This window comes from Pelodiscus sinensis, chromosome 16, assembly GCF_052426305.1.
Source record: "Pelodiscus sinensis isolate ZL-2025 chromosome 16, ASM5242630v1, whole genome shotgun sequence".
NCBI lineage: Eukaryota > Metazoa > Chordata > Testudines > Trionychidae > Pelodiscus > Pelodiscus sinensis.
In genome coordinates this window covers 11,529,730-11,551,021 of record NC_143067.1, presented here as the reverse complement: position 1 = coordinate 11,551,021, position 21,292 = coordinate 11,529,730, and the positions used below count along the sequence as shown (strand labels likewise).

Sequence of the window (21,292 nt, the reverse complement as noted above, 5' to 3'; positions counted from 1 at the left end):
GCTGGATACCCACTTATCATGGGTGTGCCCAAGTTTCCCATGGTCCCAAAAGTTTGAGAGCTGGAATGGTGGCTATAAGCAGTGTTCTCTGCTATTATTAACTCTAACTTACCCCTAAATGTCTCCTGTGAGCCCAGTAAGCAGTGGAAATGATGGTCAATATAGACAATATTGACCTCCTGTGGTTTAGCAAATTCTGTTTCGGCACCAGTCAGGTCCTGAAGGTATCAGACTAGAGAGATTCTACCTATAGTATATTTGATTGTTCTGATTGTGTCGTTGTCATGTTGCCAGAACAATATTCCTTTTTCCAGATTGTGCTATTTACAGTAATCTGCTTTTCTCTTTTTTCTTCCATTTGTAGTTCAAGCCATTAATAAATTTCATTTCTGAGGGTTATCCGGAAGCAATACTATGTCAGTGTCTCTTGATAAATAATTTTCTAGTCCTTTACGAATTTTCGACTATATTCCATTTTTCATGTTCTCAACTCCTGAAGTAGATTTGGGTATTTTCACAGCTTGGTATTTCTCATTTCCTAAATCAAATACTGGTTATGTCAAATGAGAAATATGTAGCAAACATGTTAATAATTTTTCTACTATCTCATATGCTGCTTCCAAAATCTAAGTTCCTTTGCACCGAACTTATAAAAACCTCAGATAGATTTACTGTGGATTTAGAAAATGACTTTATCTGTAGATTAAGATATAAATATAAAGAAATATACTAAAGTTTGGCCCAATGTCTTTTACATAATCCAGTGCAGATGACGCTTGACTGGGGTCAGGCATCTGGGATTGTATTCCTGGATCTGCTACTGACTTACTGTATGACTATGGGCAAGTCACTTCACCTTTCTTTAATCTTGTGCCCTTTGTCTGTCTTGTGTTTATATATTGTAAGCTCTTCAGTTGTCTGTCTGCACCATGTTTAGCACCATAGAGGGTGGCAGATTTCGGTTAATTCTTCGGCACTATTGTAATACAAACACCAACAGTCAATAGCAATAGCAACAATATTTGACTGTTCCAATTTTCCGAACTTTGCAGTGGAAATTTTGAAATCAAAATTGGATTTTTTTTCCTAAAACTGTGCTCTGCATCAAGCATCGTAAGTATTGGACATGAATTAGGAATTGATACTACAAAATCCTGTGGCCAGTGTTGAGCAGAAAGCCAGACCAGTTGATTGCATGTACTTTCTGGTCTTAAAATCTATGAATCTATATAAGCCAATTGTCCACTCATCATTAAAAAAAACAAATCTTTAATGTTTTGCGGGAACCAGTGAGTGCTAAGAGGAAGCAGCCTCTCAAAACAAACCATGTTGGTCATGCCCATATCTCTTGAGGTTTTTAACCCCTTACTTAATAAGTCGTTAGCCTTCTCTAAATATTGGGGCCAACTCTATTTCCATTGACCCAATGGCAAACTTCCCATTGTCAGCAATGAGATGCAGGAATAGGTCTTTTGTAACCTGACATTTGCAATGCTCTCAAAAATTGCCATGAAAATGATTAAGGCTTTTTGGGACTACATTTTTCAAAGGAATACTGTAGCACCACAAGAGTTATGTAGTTGATGCAGAACTTACGGCTTAAATTCTATGGCCTGTGGGAACAGACCATACTCAGTATGAATGTAATAGGTTAGTGTCAAGGAGATAATGGAGGCATTGTCTATACCTGCATATTTTGTTACCAAAAACTTCCTTTTGGCAACAAAACAGTGAGTGCATTTACAAGACAGTGCAACTTTTGTCAGGGAAAATACTCAGTTTTGGTGACAAAAAACTTCCACCCCTGGAAGAGACTTTTGTCTTTTCCCCTCCCTTTATCGTGGACAAGGAGACAGTGTAGCCTCTGCTATTTGTTTTCTTGAGAGAATTGGCTTCCACTAGTATCGCACAATGCCTGCACTGCTGGCAGTGGTCAGCATTTTGTGATCTCCCCTTTCCAAGCTCCCTGAAGTATCTGACAAGGGAGTGAGCCGCTCCATTTGGGGAACAAACAAAGAGCAAAGCATTAGAACGCTTCTGTTCTGCTGTTGCAGGGGGAGGGCTGGAGAGACTGCTGAGCTGCTTTGACATTCCTCAGCCATGGAGAGCTCATGGAGTCTGAGGAAATCCCAAGAAGCACAGGGATCAGCTCTACCTTCTCACAACACTGCACTGTGGGATGCTTGCCCACATTCCTTTGCTCTAACTGTGGACAGGGGAGCTAGCTATGTGGCTGTGAAATGTCAAAGATGGGAGGCAGAAAAACTGGTTTGACCGGTTTTCACTTTTGGTGACTTTACCATCTCCACAGCACTTTTGTCACCAAACCTTCCTAGTGTAGACATAGCACAAGAATGGGTACCATTGTACAAACATAGTCTGTTTCCTGATGAGCTTATGTTCTCACTAAGGGTAATCATAATGGTCTCTCTTGGCCTTAAAATCTGAGTTCATGAATGATTTGCATATCTTAACTTTGCCTACGAACATGCACTGGGGTACAGTACACCCGTAATCTATTTTTATGGAGAAGCCTATTAGCAACATTTTTTAAAAAAAATCCCTTCCGCACTCATGTATACACTCGATTTTTCTTAGCAAGCGCCTGAAGTCTTTAACTGAAACCCTTGGAATTTTTGCCTGTGTATATATACACTGCATGATTGGGAGCTAAGTTTTCACTAACTTCCCACTTCCCCAAATAAGTTTTGTATACTTTACAGTATTCTCCTTTGAGAAGTGTTAAAGCCAGTTTGGGGAACAAACCCAATGGAAATTTTGATTTTTCATTCACCAAAAACTTAATGACCAAACATTTTGTTTCCTTCTTTCATGAAACAGACATCTTTGGACCAAAATCTTCCAATTTTTTTTAATTGAAATGTTTGTGGAAAATAGACACTTTCTACAAAAATGTTTGTCCAAAATGTGACCTTTTGTCAAAACAAAATTGTAATTAAAATTTTTCATCCAGTGCTGCTCAATATATATATATGCACAGCCTATTGCTACCTGTAGTTAGAATTTATGCCAGCAAACTTTGAAGCTGCTTATTGCATTCCCTTCACATTTCCCAAAGTCTGAATACAGTTGACAACTATTTGTGATTATCAACTTAATCTATAATGAACTTTCCTAGAAAAATATTACAAAAGGTAAATGTTCTGACAAAAGTAACTAAGGCAGACGCTTGGCATTGGCTAAGTTGCTTTGGGAAAATACTTCATACACTGAAATTGGCTTCAAGAGGAAAAAAAGTCATTATGAGAGGAATTTCATTATTATAGAAAAAGAATATAATGGGTTTATATATGATGGTGAAAGATGGTATCTTTCATTTTTAGCTTCTCTTAATGCACTGGTGACTTTACCATTTCAGCTAAATGCCAAAAAAGATGCATGTTATGAACGCTGGTGTCTTTATTACAGCAGCATATTATTCTGGCATATTATTTATTGAGCAAGTGCCATTGAGCACAGCAGATGCTGCAAAGTGATTTCTTTTCTATTTGAATTTTAAAAAAATTATTTTGCCCTTTGGTTCCTCTTTGACTCCCATTTGCTTGTAATTTGCTGTTCTAATGCCTCACCTTTTGTCTCCCATTCCTGTTACTACTTTATTAGCATTTGTTAATATTGCTTTTTCTTGCCCTTTTAAACATAAATACAACATTTTTAAATAACTGGAAAAATCTTTGGGTCTAGTGCCTGGCCAGGAATGGAAATTCATCTACTAAACGAGTTATTCGCTAGCACAATTTGATGAGAGGGTTCACAATTAATTACACAGGAACTGATCTTGCTTTGTACCAGTGTTCGCCCTAAGCTGAGCACTTGGGCGGCTTCCCAGGAGAGATTCAAATGCCACCCAGTTGATTAGCTCAAATTTCAGCAGTTACATCACTATTTGATTGTTCCTGGTGGTGGGGCCAGCAGCCAGTGTGTTCTGGCTCTACTCCTGGGGAGCCCCCTGACACTCTGCACAGCTGCCTCTGTATCAGAGGAAGCAGCGCAGGGGGACAGCAGCCCCTGTCTGCAGGGGGTCCGAGCCTCCACGGACAAACGCTGCTCCATGGCAGCAGCCCCTGTCTGGGGGCAAGGGAGAAATGTCCAAGCTCCCCATGGACAGAAGTTGCTCCGCAGCAGCAGCCGCTGTCCGTGGGGAGCTAGGACGCCCTGAAGACAAGGGCTGCTTTATTTGAGTTCTTCTGTCAATTAATGAACCAACATAATCAATGCTGTATAACTCTAACTCTTCCCGGTGAGTGCTTAATTACATGAGTAGTCCCAATGTGATCTAATGGGATTGTTTGTGGAAGTAAGTGTTCATGAACACAAGCGAAGGGTCTCCATTGTGATCTTTCGATGCTACTTGTGAGTTAAACTTAAAATATATATAATACATCTTTGGTTATTAACTTGCTGCTCTGATATGACTAAATGACATCAGTTCCTTTTAATATGATAAACTGATAGAATCTTTAATGTGCATGACCACAAGTCTCAGCATTGGTAAAGCTCCAAGGAAATCAAAAGAAAATAATCTTAAAAGCAATGAAGAGAGCGAGAGAGAGATCAGTAAAATGGGAGAGGGAGCATGCACATAATTAACAAAATGAAAAAACGAAAAGATTACATTTAATCATTTTAATATGATTCTACTTAGTCTGTCACTTGGCCAATAGCGCCTGCTTGGACAATTTCTTCTGAGCTGCTTTTCTGTTGCACCAGCTTCAGCTTAGCTGTGATGGGGGATCAAATTTCAGGATAAACCAAGAGACAGTAGTTTTATGAGCATACCATAGTCCTTTAGCTTATTCTTCCATTTTTGTAAAATCATGCAGTTGAGGATTTTCAGACTTTGAGAACTGAAAAGTGTGTGCTGTGGAGCTAAACCCAGCTCAGGAGGTAAGTAACCCCTAGGATATGCTTTTCAGCTGAGGTCTGGGTGCTGAATCTGAGTATTATTTTAACTCTTGTGTTCTCTTTGCACAGTTGCCTAACTGTTGGACAGTCCCTTAGTATATACAACAGGGTTCTTTTTTTCTTTGCTACAGTGGCAGCAAACCTCAGAGGAAAAGCCTTTATCTTGTGCAACCTCTGTGGCATCCCATACATTTTGAATAAGATCTTTTGTTCTATCAAGTGAAGCCTGAGACTGAGTTAGTAGCAGAAAAGAGAATAGCTTACTGCAGTAGAGAGTAATTATATGAATTCAAAGACATTTGGACCTTTTTTCCTAGATAGATTTGGATAGAAAATGTTGAGATGGATCAGAGAATGCAAGACCTCCGTTTCTCCAAACTAGTCCTCTTTCCCAGTCCCCTTCCCTGTTCTCCTTTTTCACATGCTATTTCTGCTATTTTATCATTATAACTCCTTGCCTAATGTATCATGTCGATGAAGTATTTTCTGCTTTTGTATTGTCTGGTCTTGTGGCTCTGGGAAGTTGTATAATTGAGTAATTACATAAATTTATAGGAGAGCCCATGAAGCATGTGGGATTTGGGAATGTATACAAGCTACAGGTCATTTACTGATCTGCATTTCTCACTGTCTGTTTCTTTAAGAACATCAATAAAAAATTAAGCACAAAAAGTCCTTTAGATAATAGGTGAGTGCCTTAATCTTATTGTGTCCAAATACCAGTCTACTCTCCCCCTGTCCTCCCCCCAAACAGTTAAACATATTTTGGCTACTGTTTATCCTTGCACATACAAAATGGAGGGGGCTGATTGACAGATGTGCTGAGCATTCACAATTCCAGTTTAAGTGAACGGGAGCTGCAGGTGCTGAACATCTCTGAAAATTAGGCCCTTACTGATCAAATTGCATGAGGTCTGCAGCATAACGGGCCTAGCAAGCTTAGGGGAAAGGCTGCTCCCCAATTATGTGTCTTCTCTCCACGGATTCAGATGAGAGAATATTTGGGGCATTTTCATGTTTTTTTCTCTTTTTGGATACTGAGACTGTCTATGAGGAATTCTAATTCCTTACAGTGGTGGGGAGGTGGCTAAATGTCGGAATAGAATAGATCTCAAATAGGCACTTAAATGCCAGCCAGTTGCTCTTTAGATGTTCAGATGAATAGAATTTAGGGGCCGGATTTTCAGCTGGTGCACATTGGTGTAGCTCCGCTGTCTTGAGTGTAGCTAGGCCAATGCTTATTGGCTGGGTCAGGCAGTGATCTTAATTGTTAGACTACAAGATTAGGGTTACCAGATGACTTTCAAAAAAAATACCGGACACACATGATCTCAGAACGGGAGGGGGAGCGGGGCTGGTCGGGAGGGGGTCGGGGGGAGCAGGGTTGATTGGGGGGGACCGGCCGGTGGGAAGCAGGGCTGGCTGGGAGGAGGTGGGGGGGGAGCAGAGCTAGCCGGGGGAGAACTGCCTGGTGGGAAGCAGGGATGGCCGGGAAGGGATCGGGTGGAGCGGGACTGGCTGTGGGAGATTGGGGGAAAGGAATTGGCTAGCAGGAGCAGGGCTGCCAGGGGGGCACCGGCTGCTGGGGAGTGGGGCCGGTCGGGTGGGAGGGGAGCGGGAGGTGGGGGAACCAGCCGGCGGGGAGGGGGCTGGCCCGGGCACATGCAGATCCTGGGGTGTTGCCCATTCCATGCGTGGTCCTGGCGGGCCGCATGGGTGAGTCCAGCTCCGGGGATTCCATCCCGCCCCGGCCCCCCTCCTCCTCTCTATTGTGTAGCTACTTACTGCCTGGCTGGTAGACACACTCACTCAGTACGCAACTACGTACTGACACTCATGATAACAATAAAACGTACTTAATTAGAAAATAGTATTTTTCTCAATTTGTTTCCCAGACAGAAAGCTCAAATATTAGACTGTCTGGTTTAGAACCGGACACCTGGCAACCCTATACGTGATTAGACATTGTGAGACCTTGATTCATCGGGCTTGATTTGTTACCTGGTTTATTGTGTATGTTGCTTATATTACTGGTTTGGTGTCCCCAGTTCACACTCTGAAATTTGGTAGCTTCTTGTCCCAAGAGAAGGCTGAACTGTTGTTCAGTTGGGAGCCCCATGTGCACAGTTGCAATGCTCACACTTAGGGAATCACACTATATTTATAAGTATATTAGAAGATGTATCCAGCATTGTTTGGGTCTTTAACTCAATTAATGTTGGGGGTTTGGACAATAAAATGAAAATGTGCATGCTTTATGTAAATCATTGCTCGGAATGGGGCTGGGGATGAGGGGTTCAGTATGCAGGCTGCTCCATGGAGAGAGGACAACCCCACCCCCTCCGTGCAGCAACTTGGGGCCAGTTGCAAAGCATCTCCTTATGGCTGCTGCAGCGGGCATAGTCAAGGGAGGATGCATGTTTCCTGGCTGGGGCAGGTCCAGGTTTGTCTGCCCCCTGTGCTCCCCAGCCAGAGTGAGGAATGCAGCAAACGGTGCACTTTCCCCTCGCTCCCTGACGAAGGGGAACAGCCAGTAATGTCCCTGTGCTAATCAGGATGGGAGCTTCAGCCCCTCCCAGACTTCCTAATAGGCACCTGGGGGTGGGAAACTCAGAACTGGGGCAGTCCCAGAGGAGTGGTGGGTGCCCCCAGCCAGCCTCTCTCTCCTCCCTGCTGATTCCATCTCTTTTCTGTATGATTTTATGAGAAGCAAACCCATTCCAGGCATATTCCATTGTCCTGGCACAACCAAATCCTGACCTTGGTTTATATTATAAGAGAAAGCTATGTGCCACATTTGGTGGTCCTAGCTTAGGAGGCGTTTTTGAACAAACAGACTCACAGACAGGCAGATAGACAGATGCATATTTCTAAAATATATAGTAAGATTAAAGCTGACTAAAGAAAAGGCATTCTTTTTACTATTATGAGCAATTTGTCCTTTGTTTGATTGTTTTGCCTTTAATAATAATTAAAAAAAAACCCGCGGTACGCCTTTAAACATAAGCCACTTAGTTCTCTGTTTTAATGCACTCATCTGTAAAATGGATCTATATGTACAAAATGCAGATAAAAGGTAAGCAACAAAACTGACTGTTCATACAATAGCCCAAGTACAATTATGTACTGTTTATTTTGCAAGTATGGAATATCTGACATGTTTAGTCACCTTCACTTAAGAAAATATTTGCAGGATTCCAGGTCACAAAGGGGATAATTCTAGCTTTTTTTTTTTTTGGGGGGGGGGGTCAGAGGAGGGTTGACAGAGATACTAATTTGAAATCCTTCAGGAGGGAATGTATGCATTGACTGATATGAAACTTTTCTATCCTCTTAGAATCATATATATTTGTTCCGGGTAGCCATGTAGAAGTTGTGGAAGTATCCAATGTTCTGTGTAGTTTATATTGTTATACTAATGCCTTCAGCTCAAGGCAAAGAGAAAGAAAGGTGAATATTGTGATTTGTATGTTTGCATATTTTATAGTAGTTTTAGATTGGCTTGAGACAAGTGAGAAGAAGAGGTGTAGTCCTGTCTTGAAGACTGTTAGTTGGTTTCAATTGTTGGGATTTTTCTCCAATAGTTTTCAGTCACTGAGCTTTCACCAAACTGTGACCTACACAGATGTTTCTCTGAGAACTCATACCATGCTGAGAGTTCTGAGATGCTAAATATGAAGCAATTAGCGCTGATTCATGCTTGCAAGTGTTGCTTGAAGGTTGTCTACAAACTGTGCTTTTGTGTGATTTTTGTGTAAGTGGTGCTTCAGCATATTTAATAAGGTCAGCTATAATGTATGTTTGAAAACTGCATAAATTGATCTAGGAAAACATTGTTGATTGCATGAATAATAGTTACTGCACATGCTAAAAATGCAGCAACTTATATTATAAGTGATTCTGTGATTCTATATAAATCCTGTTGAGCTCAAAAGGCATTTTTACATTAATTAACTTAAAGTCTCTTCCTTTTGAATGAGTGTTCTGATTATAGAGAGCAAGAAGGTGAGTCAGCTGCCATTGAAGGAAATATAGTTAAAGAGTCCTGGAGTCAAATCCTACTCATCTTCTGCTAGCAGAGCCATTGGGGATGCTCACATAGGTTGGGACTGTAGGATTAGGGTCAAATGGCTGTGCCAGTACATGAAAATAGGGTGCAAGATTGTGTACATGGAGCCAAAATGTTCTGTCTTTATGCAGCAGAATTGGCCATAAACAAATCCAGTTTAAAAAAAAAAAAAGCCAGCGGTGCAATAATCACAATGGGCCAAATCCCAAATTAACTAAAGAAGAGCTATGCCAGTTTACACCAGATAAGGATTTGGCCCACTGTGCAATATAATCGTTTCAAATGCACTAGTGGAAATCTGGAGTAATTCCATTGACTTCAGTGCAGTTATTCTGAATTTACAACAGTGTACCAGGTGCTCTCCTATCCCCTGGAAGAATGTAATCAGATGAGTTAGATTCTGATATGAGAACTCAAAAAATTATAATATTTGTCCCAATGTCTTTGTAACTCATGGGCCAAATCTCGGCTTGCACCTAAAAAGCATAGCATGTTCTGAACATCACTCTAATGTGCACCAGCCTATAGGCTGTTCTAGTAGCGCAGATTTGCTAGTTTACCCACCCTTTCTCTAGTCCGTGCCCTTCACACGAGTTGTCAGGCGGCATAAGGGAGCATGTGTCCATAGTTTACTTATAAGAAAATCATGTGGGACTGTTTCAAAAGTCTTCCTAAAATGCTAATATAAAATTTTGCTTGGGTGGCAGGCAGTCTGATTTGTTCTGTGGGAGGCCTGAGCCATCCATAGATACAAGGCTAGAAGGGACTGTTGTCATTCTCTAGTCCAAGGGTTCTCAAACATTACCATTGTACTGTGACCCCTTTCTGACTACAAAAATTACTACATGACCCCAAGGGGGAGGACTGAAGCCAGAACCTGCCCAAGCCCTGCACCCCTGGGTGGGGGAGGCAGAGCCAAAGCCCAAGGTCTTCTGAGCCCCATTGCCCAGGACTGAAGCCCTCTAAGCCAGCTCTAGTGACTCTCACTTTGGGGTCCCTATCCACAGTTTAAGAACCGCTGATCTAGTCTGACTTCCCACATAACGAGTGCCATGGAACTTCCCTCAAATAGTTCCTAGCATAGGCTCTTCTAGACAAACAGCCAACGTTGATTTTTAAAACAGTTAGCGATGGAGAATCCACCACAGCCCTTGGTAAATTGTTCCAAAGGTTAATTACTCTCATTTTTAAACAATTACACCCTTTTTTAAAAAATCTGAGTATGTTTTGTCATAACAAAAACTTGAGCTAATGCAGAACAATATTCTGTCACATCACTGTAATATGCAGTATAGTGGATATTCGTAGCAATGTGAGAAGAAAAGCAGTTTAGTTTCAGAAGTCTATGATATCTCAGTGGCAGTGATTCAAGTGTCAGGGGGTTTGCAAATAGCATTGGTTCCTGGTTCCTGTTGCTCATTCTCCTTCCAGGATCACAGAAACTCCCACGCTTCAAGCGGGCAGGCTCAGTAGAGACTTCCATCCTCATTGTTTCGTGGACACTGAAGTACTGCTTTTCCATGCCCCATCTTCTTTTTCTCTGGAAACTCTAGGAACTTTTTCAAAGAGGAAATTCAGAGGTCCGAGAAAAAGTCAACATAATCTCGGGGCAGGTCTAAACTGGAAGATCTGTGCTGTGGTGATCAATTCCCCGAGGGGTTGATTGAACATAAAGACCCACTAAATCAACCACCGATTGCTCTTCCGTCGATTCCGGTACTCCATCCTAACGAGAAGTGTACAGGGAATCGATGGGAGAATTTCTCCCCTTGACCTCCCCTGCAGTGCAGACCCTGTGACAACTCAATCTAAGGTACATTGATTCCCGCTACACTATTCACGTAGCTGAAGTTGCGTACCTTAGGTTGACATTGCCGCCTAGTGTAGACCTAGGATCTCCTTTAACTTCCATCCCTTATTTGCATTTCTCACTCCTCTCCCCACTATCTCTCTTTTGCCACAGCTTTTCCTTACTGCGGAGAAAGCCTGGAGGTTTTCCCTGCCATGTGTAACTACACGCTGTGGTGACAGATGTGACCCCAGCCTGTCTTTCCTTGTTACATTTATAAATGTGTTATGCTTGGGGGTGCAATCCAGACCCGTGAAGAGTTGTTCCTTCTTACCCTTAAGTGCACTAAAAACTTTACTATTGCAGTTCTTTGCCTAGGATATCCCACAAGAATGCGCTCTAGGTATGTTTTGGGCAGTTGTGGTCCAGTGCTTTGAACTTCCGCTAGCCTCCACCAGCCTTGTTTAACGTCTGGTGTGATGACAGCACATACTCTCCAGCTCCGAATGTCCCCACAGCATGTGTTTGGAAGTGTCCAGCCCTGTCCTGGAACAATCAGAGGAATTTTGAAGTTCATTGCTCCTGTAAAGAGTCAGTATCCAACATATTGCTACTTTAGTTGGAATTACCAGATGGTTCAGTCCATAGACTGCATTGAATTGGGTTGGACTAAAAATAAAACAAGTTAATTTAATTCCAAGGACAGAGGATTTAAGTGTATACGGGTGTAAAGCCGATGGACACTGATTATTGGCAGGAGGGATTGAATCTACAACCTTAGCCACTAAAACCATGTGCTGCTAAAGCATGAGCCAAACACCAACTGGCTCTCAGCTAAGGCTGTAGAGCAGTGGTCTACAATCTTTTTAACCACAAGATCATTTGTTCAATTTAAGTGCAATGTAAAATCTACCTCAAACTCATTACCCTTGCCCAGCTTCCTTCCCGCCCCTTCTTTGAGGCCCTGCTCCACCCATTCTCCGAGGCCTCATCCTGCTCACTCCATTGCCCTTCCTCCCCCAATCTCACTCACCTGCACCAGGCTGCTGGCCCTGAGCCACAGCTTCTGCTGGCCACGGTTCCCCGTTATTGATCAGTGGGAGCTGCAGGAGTGGTGTCTGCAGGCAAAGACAGCATGTGGAGACCCCCTGCTCTGCCTTTTTCAGGGGCTGCAGGGACATGTGAGTCACTTCCAGGAGCAGCAAATTGCCACAGGGATAATTACTCCAGCCCTGACAGGTTAGGCATTTTAGAACTCACTCCTCAAAGAATTAAATGTAAGCATAAGAGAGAAATGAAAACTATGAAATGCACAGGCCAGTCAAAAACCAAAAGTAACCCGCTTCGCAAGAAGTAAAGGAAGTGAGAGCAACAACCCACATGTGTTGGACCGGGAGATGAGTGAAGGACAGTGTGTGTTTGTGAGAATGACAGACACACACATAATATGTGGGAGTGTCAGAGACACATGCAGGCAGAGGGCAGGCACAGCATGGGTGGTGGAAGGGCAACTGAAGTGCCAGCGGTGGTTAGCTTCCTGGCCAAACCAGTCAGGATCATCTGTCAGAGGCTCTAAGATCTACCGGTGGATCCTGATCTACTGGTTGGTGACTACTGTGTGTAGAGCAACCTTTGCTATTCCTTGTCAAAGGTGTCAGCGCCTCTGGGTTACACCATTATAAGGATTAACATCAGAACTGATTACAAGAGAAAGAGATCAAACACTTTTTGCAACTAAAATTTAACAAGTGAACTTAAAAGCCTCGCTGCGTGTTTCCATCTACATTACTGGCTGACCTCCTGAGTCATGATCTGTCCTCCAAAGTCAAATGGCTTGTACCTTTGACATCTTATGATAGATCCCATGAGGTTCCGTATCTCTCTTTTATAGTCCATTGAATGTTTGAAACTGATTTGTTTTGAAGGAGACATCTAGCTCTGAGAAAAGCATTGTGGAATTCGGCTTTAAGAAAATGTCCTACTGCTGGGCTGTCTGCTAGCATGCAAATTATTTAGTTCCTGCCTCTTTCGGTGCAACTGAATGGATGTTATATATATGAGTAGGGCTTGACGAACGGCGGTGAAAACTGCTCGCCAGCCCCGTACTGTGCATGCGCAAGAGCCTCAATGCGCATGCACGCGCCGTGAATGAATGGGGCACGCGGCTGAAATCTACTCGCGAGTAGATTGTATTGTTTGTCAAGCCCTGTATGTGAATGTCAATCTGCTCTACTGCCATGGTACTGTGAGATTTGCTTCTATACCTCATTAGCTTGAAGAGTTTGTCTTTCAAGGTAGGGCAGTACATACCTCATAAAAAGTTAACTGATTAAATATAATTTTAATAGTTTAACTAGTTAACAGGAGTCTGGATATCCCACAGTGTGGTGGAGGAGTGGGGAGGGCATTTCCAACCCTGCTCTCCATGGGTTGAAGGGGGGGGGGGGTTGGGCTGCTCCAGCAGGCCAGATTCCCACTGCATCGCAGGGCTGCTCCGGCCAGCCAGGGTCCTGCCATCTGGGCCACAGCGGGAGATGGGTTGTGCCCCCTACTAGTTAACTGGTTACTGAGCAAGCATTCCAGAAAGGCTAATGCTTACTGGGTAACTGATTAGCCTTTTACATCCCTATTTCAAAGTACATGTAACTTTCAGGTAGAGGAACCACATCCCTTTGCATATTGTGTGGTGTCTCCTTCTTGGCCGGCAAACACAAGAATTATAATTTCGGTTTATGTCTATAATTTTGAATCAATTACTTGCACTGGTACATTGTGTGGTGATATTGATAACCAGTGTGTTTTTCATTGACACCTTGTGTGGTATTAATGTCATGAAATGTATCTAATAAAGAACTGGAGTATATTATAACTGGTTAAGCCACCTGAAATTTATTCCCAGTTATCCGGGTGTCTCTTGGGCTGTTCTTAAGGTCACAAAGTGTAGAAATAGCCTAACTTGCGCGCTACACCATAAGTATGGACCTACCCTAACTTGGTACAGCATAGACCCTGTTACTGACTTAGATGTGGTATAGATTGACGCTCCCTTAGGGTCCTCTCTGAATATCATCCTGGCTCTCCCCTGCAAAGAAACGAGCAAAGAAATTCCAGTGAATAAAATAGAACTAACACAAGCCAGTAGGCAGAGAAATTGACCTATGTCGTTTGTTGCGCTCCAGTAAAATTATTCCTTAAGGCAATAGAAAAGACAAAGGCTTCAGTGCTAGCATGTGAGGAGATTGACCCTAGACAGAGCAGATGGAGTTAAGGGATTGAAAACAAAATTGCAGATCAGGAGGCAAATGCATTCCTTTCTTTCTTAGGCCTTTTCCCTTCCTTCTCCCTCTTCTAAGATGCCTGTGGGTTTCGCAGAAAGCTGCTAACAGCCGCTCCAGGCTCTTTGAGGCAGTTGCACATTTCGCATCAGATCAGCAGTTCTCCTAGTGCAAGGATAAAGTCTGAATCACCTTTCCAATCTCCCTCTCCTCCATGCTGTTCTGTTACTGGAGATACATTCATATTTAATTATGGGTTGTTTACATCTGCCCGATTCTTACTCTGATCCATGTTCTGCCTTTGCTTTCCGGGCTCATCATTCCCATTGGCTTCAAAATTCCCAATGGGAATGGTGCACACTAGGGGCAAAATGTAGCCCCATATAAATGTTCTCTCCATCCTCGTGTTACACCGAATGACTACAGATCTTTGTTTGCCAAGGCTAGTGTATTTGCCCATGCTAAAACACGATCGGAAAGTAAAACTGGTCAGAATGAATCTAAAGTAAGTCTTCTAAATGCTACAGTGCCTGTTTAGTACCAATTCCACATGGCGCACATAGCACACTTCATTGAGGTAGATTGCTTGCATTTTATTAGGCCTGGCAGTTCTTGATTTCACTGCTGATTAGATGACCTAGGAGGGACGCAGTGTCTCGCCCTAGGGTTGGAGAAGAATTAGTGCTGCCTGCTGAGCTGGGTTGGATTGTTGGGAAGTAGGAATATCTGCCTCCACACATTTGGCAGAGTTTAATAAAAGGCAAAGTTTCTAAAAGACAAAGATAAAATGGCAGGTGTTTTCTCTGTGGTGAAGCTTTTTATTCACATCCATGAAGGGTTATCAAAGGATACATGCAACTTTTTGCAGAAAGTTTAGATATCCTTTGTGGTGATTGGGTCCAGTAAGTTGAGCGTACGGGCTGCAGTTCTCTTGGTGACATGAGACTTGATTCCCATTAAAGTTGAGAGCTTTACGTACATATATTGAAGAAGATTCCCCCCTCTCATGCAGGATGCTTTATTCCTGTTTGTACCACATTAAATCTCGGTACACGCCACCATCTTTTATTTTTCTTTTCCCAAGACACAATCCCTCAGTGCTCTGCAGAATGGTTTTGCAGCAGGCAAAACTGCTGCCTGTCCCTGCAAAGGATAATTTCAAAACATAGTCTCCCATGTTACTGTGTTATATGCCAAATAACTGGAATATGACCCATACAAAGACTGGCTTGACCTTTGTAGCCCTTCCATATCTTTCTAGTAACAGTATGCAATGTAATCATATGAAACAGCGGGCTCAGCAATGTTAAATGGGGGGAGGGATAGTTCAGTGGTTTGAGCATTGGCCTGCTTAAACCCAGGGTTGTGAGTTCAATCCTTGTGAAGGCCATTTAGGGATTTGGGGCCAAAAATTCATCAGGGATGATACTTGGTCCTGCTGTGAAGGCGGGGGACTGGACTCAATGACCTTTCAAGGTCCCTTCCAGTTTTAGGAGATAGGCAATCTCCATTAATTTTAGAAATTTTAGAAATTTAAATGTGCCCCCAATACAATAGAATATACTCCAAAGTACAGTATATGTAATGTACAGTACTTTTCTATGATGATTTGCTTCATTGCACCCTGCAATTCCTATACTTTCTTGAAAATACTTAATAAGATCAAGTTCGTGTTTCATCCAAAAGCTGTAACATAAAGGGAAGTGTTTGCTACAATACTAATCATTGTACTTTTTTTGGCGTGTGCTGATTAAATGTAGTTCTCCATGCATTGGACAATGCTATCATTAATTGATTTCAGCTGGTGGGATTAAGAGGGGAAAAATCCATTTTTGACATGGTATAAAACCCAGAGGGATTCTGGGTTTGACTTTGCTGCTCAGTTTCAAATTTCTAGTGCAAAATTTCCACAAACAATATTCACTGTACAAATGTGGCTTGAAGGATGTACAGCTGATCATTAAATGAGAGAGAAAGGTGTTGCTTGTCCTCTAAGAAATAAGATTTTCAGGGAACAAAAAAACCCAGAAAGAGTTAATGGAGGCAAAGAAGAAAATAAGGGAATTCACAGGTATATTGGTGATTCATTAATAATAGAGAAAGCAATCCCACTAAAAGGAAAATGAACATAATGACACTAAAATTTCTGAGATTCTGAGGTGCTTTTTAAAATTCAACTTAAAAAAATATAAGGGAAAGAGGTATTAAAACTGAGAACTAATGAAGGATTTGTAAAACAGCTATAAAATACAAGTAAGGAACACAGATATGAGATTGCTTTGGGAATCTGTGCATGCAAATTAGCAGGCTCAGACGATAGATACATCACAGGGTGTTAAGAAAATCAACTAATAAACTGATTAAGGCCCTAGTTTAGGAAGGAACCCTAAGCATTTAAGCATATGTTTAAGCCTACTTGAGGATGGTGGGATTTAAAATGAAGTTTAATGTTTAAAGTATTTAGGTGCTTTCTTGAATCTGTGGCTAACACTGACCATCATTCTTCATAAAATCCAGGGGAAGCTTGGGCAGTACCAGTGGAATGAAGAAAGCAAATATAATGCTTAAATTTAAAAAGAAAAGAAAAAAATAATCCTGGTGATTATTAGGGATGTAAAGTCTCATTTAATTGGTTAACTGGTAGTGTTTAAGTGTTAACCTATTAAAAGCAGAGGTGGGTGCAGGGGACTGCTCCAGCCTGATTGGGCTGGAGTGGCCTCCACACCTGCAATGGACAGGGGCTGGTGTGGCCGAGATGGAACAGGGAGCTGCTCCAGCCTCAGCCGGTTAACCGGACCTGGTAAACCTCACCCGTTAAGATTTAGGCTTACCAGTTAACCAGTCACATCCCTAGTGAGTATTAGCCACAAAGTCTACATGAAATTCTAGCAGAATAACAACAATGGGGGGGGGGGGGACTGCTGGTTTCCATTTGGTATTCAGGTGACTGCATCCTTTTTTGTGAGACTTGGCCTAGCCATCAAAATCTGTGACTGTGTCACATCTAAGATAGATGAGCACAAAACTTTCTATGTGAGGCTGATGATGGACATGACAGGAAAGCCTCTGCTGGTAAAACATGCAGCAGCCCAGCTCCTAAAATAATCCAGTACACGCATATAAAACAATATATCGTAGTGTTGCTCAGTCCCCTACCCTCGCTCCCCATACGACACCAGTGCTGCTTCAGCATTGGCGTCCTCTTTTTCAGACCCCTCAAAGGAAATAGCTGCTAGAACTGGTTGAAATATTTCTAATGTTTCGCCCCAAAATGGCCTTTTTTTTTCTTTTTTTGGCCTGGATGGGGGAAGGGAGAAGAGTTGGTGTCAGCGTCTCTTGTTTTTTGTAAAACATTTTATCAAAAGCAGTATCAAAACTGTTACCTTTTTTCCCATTGAGTGAGAGCCAGGATTTTGATTCATTAAAATGTAGGTAACTATTCTCCTAGCATTTTTAATTACGTTTTCCATAAACAGCCCCACGTTTTTTCCTAATGCTTTTCTTGATACTGGGTTTTCCACTTTTCAGCTAGCTGTTCTCTTTATCTCCATGACAGTCTCCAAATGCCCTGGCACCATGCACTGCTCAACAGAGATCCTCTTGCATGTTTAGTGGCAAGGAAAAGGGTCTTCTCAGCAGCTGTCCCTCTGCTTAATTACTCCCTACCTGCCTGCAGTGATCAGAGTGAGTTTGAGTCTAATGATGTTAAGAGCACAGGATGAGACTTGTGCCTTGCCCAGAACCTTCACTGCAAAGCGGGCTATGAAATAGAAAAGCATCATTTCTTCCTCTTTCCTACTGTACTGTGTCCCTGGGACTAATCTAATAGAAATAGCCCAGATCATCAAGAGGGGTGGAAAATGGAATCCTAGTTGGCTTCAGACCTGCTTCTGCTAATACTTGTAATTGGTGCTCAGATACTAGAAATTCATAGCTCAGCAGACAGATAAGCTTCAATAATATATTTGATTTTGTGTCATGCAAAACCTTTCTAGTCAAATCCGTTCCAATTGGTTTGGGCAGCGCACTGCCACATGGTTTGGAAGTTGGGACAGTATCATGTCAGGAATCCCAGAGAGGGGTGTTAGGCCTAGAATTACTTCACAAAATATTTGCAGATGGATAAAGAGTATGCTAATGACATTCACCAATGATGCAGAGCTGGAATAAATTGTCAACATTATTGAGACCATAGACATAATAAATAGTGACCTAGAGAAGTTTGAACTGCAGGTGAGGAATAACAAACTCAAATCCATCCTTGACAAATGCCAGTGAATCCTTCTGGGGAACAATAATCCAAAATACAGCGCTCCGGTGGGAGTTATGTGAAAATCAGCAATGCTGAGAGAGACCCAGTACTGCTAGTGGTTAGCAAATGAGATATGAGAAATGACAGCAATTAAAGCCAGTGCAATTGTAAGTTACATATAATCCATCAGAGGTCAAAGAAGTGATCGTGTCCCTCAATACTGCACAGAGAACAGTGGAATTGTAGCACTTAAAATCCTGAAAGGGAAAGAAAAATTGGAGGGCATTCAAGATGAGCAGTACATTTTAAAGGGCTGGTGGGCTTAATTTAGGAAGATTTAAAAAGTTAGTTTTTACACAACACTGGACTCTTTGTGGGTTTTTTAAAAATATGTGTAGTTTGTCCAGCAAATGGCTATAGGGGTATGTTAGTTATCTAGCAATTATGGAAAGGTGCAAACATAAAAAAGGGATGGAGACGTATTTAAGCTGATTAAAGAAAATAATTGTAAGTAAAAGGATGAAATTCAACAAAGGAAAAACCAGAGTAAATTTTCATTATCAGATTGGTCAGACTGCCGACTTGTCTCCTGAGATTGAAGTTCCATTCCTTGAGCCACTTCAAATGGAACTGTACAGAACCCTGAATAATTAACATGCTGTAGGGTATTCAATTAGTTGAAAAGGGCACTTTTGCCTTTGAAGTGTAGCGAAAGCCCCAGGGCTGTCGCTATACTTCAAAGGTGAAAGCGCTTTGGGAAGCTGGCGCTATACTCCCCTTGGAGTTTCAAAGCGGCAGTGCTACGTGGAGCCTGAGATCAGCTGGGAACTGTGAATCCCCAGCTGACCCCAAGCTCCATGCAGTGCTGCCACTTTGAAACACCGTGGGGAGCCCGGCGGCAGGCTCCACACAGCATTGCAAAGCAGCAGCGCCACATGGAGCCTGGAGTCAACGAGAGACTCCCCAGCTGACCCTAGGCTCCATGAGGCACAGCCACTTTGAAATGCTGTGGGGAGCCTGGCATCAGGCTCCATGCAGCTTTTCAAAACTGCAGTGCTGCATGGAGCCCAGGGTCAGTGGGGGAGTCCCCAGCTGACACAGCATTGCTGCTTTGAAATGCCACATTTGCATATCGGATAGTTGACTAGTCGTTCACATCCCTACTATAAGTAACAATCTTGCATTGGTAGGGAATAAAAAATATGATCTAATAGATCTTTTCCATCTTTGATTTCTTTAATTTATTCACTGCAGTCAGGGATCAAGTGTGTATTTTTATTTAGTTATGCAGCACACACAATAGCTTCTTGAATACCTTTCTAAATTTGCAGCAGAGATATCAGGCATCCTTTCCACTAATGTGTGCATGGCTGAGCTTAGGTGAAAAATCCCAGTAATATAAGCCTACACCTGTGTCTTCAAGAAAGCTATTGGCTACAAGCTGGAATCCCTGGAGGCTCTTGCAGTTGAACATACCCAGTGCTGATGCTGGGGACAAAGCCCTTGCTTCAGTTTTACTCATCCCTATTTATTAGATGCACTTTGTGTCCTTGTTTTCTTTCCTTCTCTCGGAGTCCCTCTGGGCTCATTTCAGCTCTGCACAGGGAAATACGCTGATGCCCTATTTGCTGTCATGGTCCACTGAGGGCGTTCTAATATTGTTTTTCTTGTCCCTTTCTCAACAGGCCTTTTTTTTTTTTATCCTAGCAATTTTCTGACAGAATAGTATGACCTTTCTTTACTGGAGAGGGCAGGCTAAGGCTTGAGATGCAATGGAAAAATGTTTGATGCCTGGCTCATCAATTATGATAATATGAGGAAAGGCGAACAGGGTCCATGGGGGCTTTTGTTCTCATTGTTGCCCCTTACCTGTGTACATTATGGAAGCTGTCTGATCAGCCTAAAAAAAGAGCTTACTTGTAAATCTGTAACTAATGCTTCTTCTAAGGATGTATCTCCTCCATAAGCCTGGTGCTGCATCCCTTATGTGGGTGTAAATCTGGAGTAACTCTACTTAAGTCAGTGGGTTTTCATGGGTGAATTTACATCTGAATGGATCCCCCCATATTTACTGCAAATGAGTCTCTGCAATTATTTGATTCTAAATGAGATGCTGTTCCACTTGGGCTGACTAAGTTAGGACATTGTTTGACTTCTTTATAAGCAGGGTAATGGTCCTGCTTATTGTGAGGAACTTTACTGGCTTCTGCATTCTCCCAGTGAAATGGGCTAGCAAAAGGATCTGAGTCCTCACTCCTACTTCCTTTCCCCAGAGACCTCCCTAAAGGGCTACCTGTGTGACTGAGTCCTTGTAACCTCAGCAAGGCTGGGTCCATGATTCCTGGGGGTCTTGACCCTCAACCTCATTGTGGTAACCAAGAATAGGAGCTCCAGCAGGGGTGGGCAATAATTTTTGATGGGGGTCCACTCCAGGAACTTGGTAAGTGGTCAAGGGCTGTAGTCTTCTGTGATACTAATAGAAAAGGTGTGGGAGTCTGGGATGGAAGTTGGGTGCAGAACGGAATTTGGGGTAGGGGGTTGGGGTGCAGGAAGGTGTGTGCGGTCTGTGAAGGAGTTTGGGTGAAAGAGGGGGTTGTGACCTAGGACAGGAGATTGGGGTGCAGGATTCCGGAGGGGGCATGGGTGCAAGAGAGGATTCTGACTAGGGATGTAAAGGACTATTCGACTATTCGATAAGCAATTGCTTATCGGATAGTTAATAGGCTAGTTGACTAGCTTGGGTGTCCCCAGGCTGCATGCAGCATTTCAAAGCGGCAGCGCGGCCTGGAGCCCAGGTTTAGCAGGGGAGTCCCCAGCTGATCCCAGGCTCCACGTGGCGCTGCCTCTTTGAAATGCTGCGAGGAGCCTGATGCTGGGCTCCCTGTGGTGTTTCAAAGTAGCAGCGCCGCACGGAGCCCGGGGTCAGTGGGGAAGTCCCCAGCAGATCCTGGGCTCCATTTAGCGCTTTCGCCCTTTGAAGT

General features: G+C 42.8%; 1 protein-coding gene across 1 annotated transcript in view; it reads left to right on the top strand.

The window, feature by feature from the left end:
- The window catches only part of SPOCK1 (SPARC (osteonectin), cwcv and kazal like domains proteoglycan 1), a 635,081-nt gene that overhangs the window by 92,836 nt on the left and 520,953 nt on the right, over positions 1 to 21,292 (top strand). The window lies entirely within an intron of this gene.